This window comes from Palaemon carinicauda, chromosome 37 (genome assembly GCF_036898095.1).
Source record: "Palaemon carinicauda isolate YSFRI2023 chromosome 37, ASM3689809v2, whole genome shotgun sequence".
NCBI lineage: Eukaryota > Metazoa > Arthropoda > Malacostraca > Decapoda > Palaemonidae > Palaemon > Palaemon carinicauda.
Genome location: NC_090761.1, coordinates 47,148,991 through 47,155,927, shown reverse-complemented (window position 1 = coordinate 47,155,927; position 6,937 = coordinate 47,148,991).

Below are 6,937 nucleotides of genomic sequence, written 5' to 3'. Positions count from 1 at the left end.
TTAAGCTAAAATACTTGCTACTGAAGCAACAGGTGATGTAGGGACATGCTGATAAGTCTGTCTTTCCATCCAGAGACAAATATTGTTCCATTTATCTTTGTGAACATTCTTTGATTTTGCGGTACAGGTTCAAGACTTATACCTAGCAGATTTTAAAATATCGTTTTCATTTTCTAATGAATATTGGTTGAAGACTACCTGTATGTTCATATTGCTTCTTTCAATATCTGAATAACTTCCCTAAATTGCAAAATCACAATCTGGGGAAAAGGTAAATCTACTATAGTACTTCAATATGAGGCAACAAGTGAATTGAAAGATTTAGGTTAGATATCGACTTTTAACCAACTTCAAGAGAAAAGCAATATAAACATCAGACGAGTATAGAAATAGTTTTCATTAATTATGTTTCTTCATAGGTTCTTTCTCTTCTCATGTTTCTTCATAGGTTCTTTCTCTTCTCATATTTGATATAAGTGTTCTTTCTCCCCAGATCATTACCTTTGACATGGCTTAAATTCTCTTGCCTAGCGTGTATGATAATAGAAACCGTCGTCCTACTCAAGCCCAAAGATTCGACTTTTAGTGGCAATCTTTTTTTGTCCATCATGGTGTTTTATCATAGCCCGCTTACCTTCTAGTGATATAACAACTTAGTTAACATTGCTAATAGAATTTGCTACCACCCATGCAAGCACACAGTTGATTAACGGCCAAGAATCAGTGATGCCACCACTGCCGATCACTGGAACTATTGAAGGTAAATACTTGAATTTTAAGTAAATAAGGCCTTATTTTTATTAGTTTGAAGCTTTTCATATGGCAGTTATTTATTTTTATTAGTTTGAAGCTTTTCATATGGAAGTTATTTATTTTTATTAGTTTTTTATTAGTTTGAAGCTTTTCATATGGCAGTTATTTATTTTTATTAGTTTGAAGCTTTTCATATGGCAGTTATTTATTAGCTTTGTCTCTTTGCATTTCATTGGCCTTTTAACATTCAAAGGGGTTAAATAGTTTAATCATATTTTCTTTTGACTCATATTTTTAAGCATTGCGATTCTTTTATTTATCACATTATAGTATAGTTTCATGTTTTTACATTTGTTTTTATCAGTGTTAACTTTTTATCCTATTACAGTATATAAATTTTTGTATCTCTTGCTGACCAACATAAGTTTTCGTAAAGTGATTTACAGCGGGATGAAAGCGACAGAGAGACAGAAATTTAATATGTTCGAGATGAAGTGTATGGGAGTATGGCTGGTGTATCCTGATTAGATAGGGTTAGGAACAAAGTAGTGAGGGCGAGAATGGGTGTAAGAAATGTATTAGCAGCTAGGTGGATATGAATGTGTTGCGGTGGTTTGGACCATGTAGAGTGAATTGAAAATGGTCTACTGAAGGTGATGAATACAAGAGTTGATGGGAGACGTACAAGAGGAAGGCCAAGGTTTGGGTGAATGGATGGAGTGAAGAAAACTCTAGGTGATAGGAGGATAGACGTCAGAGGTAAAAGAGCAAGCCAGAAATAGGAATGAATACCGAGCGATTGTGACGCAGTTACAATATGCCCTGCTGCTTCCTCCGGTTGCCTTGGCAACTGCTGAGGTAGGATATGAAGCTTCATTGGGGTAGATAATGGGGAAGGTGGGCTCTAACACATTCACAGTAACAACCAAACTTGGCCGAGTACCACGTCATAACGGGAGGAACGAAAAAAGAAATCAATTTTTTTAATGCCAGGTAACCCCCTAAATTGAGGGATGTGCCATGGTAGATAGATAGATTTACGGCAAGTTTTGTTTTCCCCATCTTTTTGTGACCAAAAGCACAGTAAAGTTGAAGACAAAACAACAACAGGAGGCAAGACTATACCACAAACTGGTGGCTTAACATCATACCTTTGTCTTTTCCCCTGCTAATTTGATGTATTAATTGTTACTTCTGTATAACATTTCATTTTAGAACAAATACCTTGGGCAGGCTAGGTTGTCTTTGTCAAAATGGTATGCTAAAATGAGTTTTTTGTGGCCCAATAGAGCAATTAACTTTTATTTAGGAGTGTCTGAAATTAAGTGTTCAAATTAAGGATGATTGGAGCAGCAATCATCCTAATAAGTGCAAAACAATGCCGACTTATCTAAAAAATACTGTTGTGCATATTATTCTCTAAATAAAGATGCTTTAATTTTATTAAATATGCTCACTTAGATTAGTTGCCACTAATTTGAATAATACAAGTCTTTAGAATAGGTGGGGGAAGCTGCTCTGGCAGGATTTTTTTCCTATTCAGTTCCCATTGTTTATCAAGGAAGGTTATAGTTTACGTCCCACATGGCTGAATTTCTCTCCTAACTTATGGGTGTACTGTGCATAGATTCATTTTTTCAGTTTTAAATTCAAAGTTTTGAGTTTATCTTCTGAATAGGATAAATGGGATGTGGTTTGAATAATGTAAATTAATAGTGGACAGTTTAATATATGGCATATACAGGACCATAGGTATTATCTACATTATGTGGATATAAAGAAAAAGTAAAAAGATACATCGTCTCGAGTTGACACAAGCTGTCATGCTTTAGTTACACCTTCCGGCTTGGTAGTGTTAAAAGACAATTGTTCCGTAACCGAAATACAAACCACGCTATTTACAAAGGGTTATTACTTTTAGCGTAGCTGAAATGGCGAGCCATTAGAATTTAACGAGGGTGTATTACCCCCGCGCTAGTTAGCGGGGGGGGTAGGGGAGTGGTAGCTAGCTACCCCTCCTCCCCCTCACACACAGGTGAATACCCACTTTCACTTTTGGCTCGGACTGTGACAGACGTCTCTGTCTTGGTCCTCGCTTGGCAGCCATTGTCTGTTTTGTCTTTACTTAATCGCTTACTTTTCTTTTACTCAATATATATGTAAACATGTTTTCATGTTTGTATATATATTTGAGTATAGAAATAAGTAAGTTTCCTTTTCAGATGTGTGTGTGTAGTGTACGATATCTACGTGGAGGCCTCGGCAGTTAGGCCACCACGGCCTAATTTTATGGGTTGCGATCGAGTTTGACTTCGGTCTTTCTCTCTCTCTCTCTCTCTTGAGGTCGTTCACCCTTTTACTATGTTTTACTACGCCCTTGTAGCTTCCTTCCCGTGTGGGTGGGGTTGCTACGCCGTACATTTTGTCTCAATTAGTTTATGAATCTAATTGTAGTTGTTAATTTTTCAGCTTGTAGAACGATTCCTTTCGGGGTTTTCGTTTTTTTCTTTAGTGTTCATTCTTTTTTTTAAATTACATAATTACATAGTTACATAATTATAATTGTTATAATTCTGTTTTGGTTACAGCTCTCCTTCCGCGAGTGTAAGTGGTTGTGAGGGCACGTGCCTGTTGTGTAATTCTTGTTCCTTTTCCTCGGGATTCCTCTTCGGAGCCTTCCCGGGGGAATGAATGTGTACTAATATTATTTGTTTTATTTTTTTACAGTTACCGATCTAGTTCGTTTCTGTAATATAGCAACGGTGTGAGCTGTCTGGTTGAGTCCTGGGGATTCGGCTGTTGCTGCCTCCCCCCTTGTATTGTCGTCAGGGGCGTGTCTCCTTCTACTGGTAGTACTCCCGTGTCGACGGACAGCTCTCCAGTTCATTTTAGAACAGTCAGGAGGCTTGCCTCCTTGGGCGGATAACTTTCCTTCCGAGGGAAGTTTTTTTTCCTGTCCAGGCTTGAGCTTTTCCTCTTTTGGGGGGTTCTTCTCTTGCCTTTTTTTCGTGCGACTATGCTCTTGGTGCTGAGCGGTCGCACCTGCAGTTTCGCTCAAGGGGCTGGGCAACTGCAGGGGCTCCTCTTCGGAGGATTGCCCCTTTTAGGTCACTGGCTGACCAGTCTCTTCCACGAAGTGTTTCTCTGTCGTTCGCGAGAGAGTACACTCATAGAGACTCCTCTTCGGAGGTTTCTTCTGTTGCTGTTGCTGTTGGCCTCCCTCGCCGTAAGGCCCTCCGTCCGCCTCGTCGTAAGGGCCTCTCATCTCCCTATAAGGGTACTTGAGGCGCCTTTTTGAATCTCCGTTTGCAGCCTACAACTTCTTTTTCTCGATCTTCCGTCTTGGTGCAGATGGACAGCAGTCTAATCTCGTCTCCCGACGGGCAACGGTCTTCCCGACGGACAACGGTCTTCCCGACGGACAGCGGTCTTCCGACGGACATCAGTCTCCCGGCGGACAACGATCCCTTCGGGGCAAAGGGTTGCCCCCACGGGGGTTCTTCCCTTGCGTGTCAGGGTTTCCCTGCGCGCCCTTCTGTTCGTCAGCGCTCTCCTGTTCGTCAGCGCTTTCAAGATGATCTTCCCTGCGGTTCCTGTTACGTGCCCTGTGCGCCCACGTTCGCCCTCGCGATCTAGAACTTCGGTTCAGGTCGGGGTCAAGGACTCTTCTTTGCGCAGGCTTCCACGCGTAGCCTTCTGCTCGTCAGCGATCATCAGCGATCATCAGCTCGTCAGCGATCACCAGCTCGCCAGCGATCGTCAGCTCGTCAGCGATCATCAGCTCGCCAGCGATCTCCGGATCGCCCACGTGTGTTACAGCTGGCACGCCAACGTTCTCCAACACTTCTGAAGGAACATGGTTCGCCAGCTACTAGCTCAACTGCGGATGCTGATCGCCATCGCGCGACCCTCAACTGCAGATGCTGATCGCCATCGCGCGACCCTCAACTGCGGATGCTGATCGCCATCGCGCGACCCTCAACTGCGGATGCTGATCGCCATCGCGCGACCCTCAACTGCAGATGCTGATCGCCATCGCGCGACCCTCAACTGCGGATGCTGATCGCCATCGCGCGACCCTCAACTGCGGATGCTGATCGCCATCGCACAACCCTGAACGATTGCCCGCTTACGCATGCTGCTCCTCATCGCACAACCCTGAATGATCGCCCTCTTGCGGATGCTGATCACCATCGCACCCTTTCACGCGATCATTCACCTGCGCATGCTGCTCGCCATCGCACAACCCTGAACGATTGCCCGCTTACGCATGCTGCTCCTCATCGCACAACCCTGAACGATCGCCCTCCTGCAGATGCTGATCACCATCGCACCCTTTCACGCGATCATTCACCTGCGCATGCTGCTCGCCATCGCACAACCCTGAACGATTGCCCGCTTACGCATGCTGCTCCTCATCGCACAACCCTGAACGATCGCCCTCCTGCAGATGCTGATCACCATCGCACCCTTTCACGCGATCATTCACCTGCGCATGCTGCTCGCCATCGCACAACCCTGCACGATTGCCCGCTTACGCATGCTGCTCCTCATCGCACAACCCTGAACGCTCGCCCTCTTGCGGATGCTGATCACCATCGCACCCTATCACGCGATCATTCACCTACACATGCTGCTCGCCATCGCTTACCGCCAGCGATCTTCTTCACCTACGCGGCAGCACGATCCCTCGCCGTCACGCCCATTCGCCTGCGCGCCCGCGCGATCGCTCGCCTGCGCGCCCGCGCGATCACTCGCCTGCGCGCCCGCGCGATCGCTCGCCTGCGCGCCCGCGCGATCGCTCGCCTGCGCGCCCTCGCGACCGCTCGCCTGCGCGCCCGCGCGACCACTCGCCTGTGCGCCCGCGCGACCATTCGCCTTTGCGCGACCGTTCGCCCTCGCGCGACCATAGTTCGCGGCGAATTCCACAGCCGGTGGTAGCAGCAGGGACGCGTGCTCCTAGGCGGCACTCGGGATCACCTCCATCCAAGCACAGGTTGGTAGTGCAGGACGAAGACAGGTCAGTACAGCATTCTTCCCACCTTCTTTTCAGGCAGGAACCGTCGTGTCCTCTCCAAAGGATCGCCCGATCCCTTTCACCTTAGCGAGGATTTCGGACTCTGTGTCCTTGGAGCAGCAGACATGGTTTGATCCGCTGGCACGGGCGTTAATGAGGGTTATGAAACCAGCACTCACCGGCCAGGGTAACAAACCAGCGGCTGTCTCTCCTACGCTGAAGAGAAAGAGAGGAGTGGACTTCGTGGTGACTTCCCCCAGGGCGAAGTTGGTTCCCAAGAGGTCGGTCTCGAGGGTCCCCTCTCCTGCACGAGTACTCTCTCCTTCTCCCGCCCTGGAAGGATTTTTGGCGGGGGGGCTTTCCGTTGAAGATTTCTCCATCGGACAAGGGGTGACTGCTTACCTCTTCCTCTGGGAGCTTACCAGGTTCTTTCCCTCCTCGGTTACGGCCCGAGGTTTGGTTCAAGGAAGCTACAGGAAGATCAAGGGTACTTTCCTCCTCTCGAGCTCAGGCACCTTGGCCTTTCGTCGTTAAGTATCTACTTGCGGACAAGCTCGATGTTGTACCATCTGGACGCACTGACTGAAGGCTTCCTTCGGGTGTCTCATCTGTGGAGGTCAACGACCTCAGACACCCTTCCATCCTTGAGAAGAGTTTTGTCTTTGCCCAAGGACAGAGACTTAAACATCTGCTGTGCGGAGTAAATCGACTTCCGGTTTCACTCCTCCAAGGCGCTTTCTTCCAGACTCTGCAGGGCTCCAGCTCCCTTTTCTTTCAACCACGTCGGCCTAAGTTATCGGCTACGACAACTGGGACAAGGTGTCCAATTGCAGTTTCCTCCTGTCAGGAACAGATGGCACGGGAGACTCCCCCGGGGGGGCATAGTCCTAAAAGGAGTTCACGAACTCTAGGATTGCAGGTTTTTCCGCTGGGAGGATGCTTAAGGTTACTCATCCGAATGACAGCTTCCCGATGCCCATTCCCGCACAATCTCTGTGAGTAGCCAAGGATATCGCGCCTGCCGTCTCTGTCAGCGAATTCAGTGTCTCTGAACCTCTATGCCATAGCATCAGCAGAGTTGCCCGGTTGGGCAGAATGATCCATACCTTAGGCGAAGGTCTTCCTTAGGATCATCGACGGCTTCACCCCCGGCCCCCTCAGTCGATC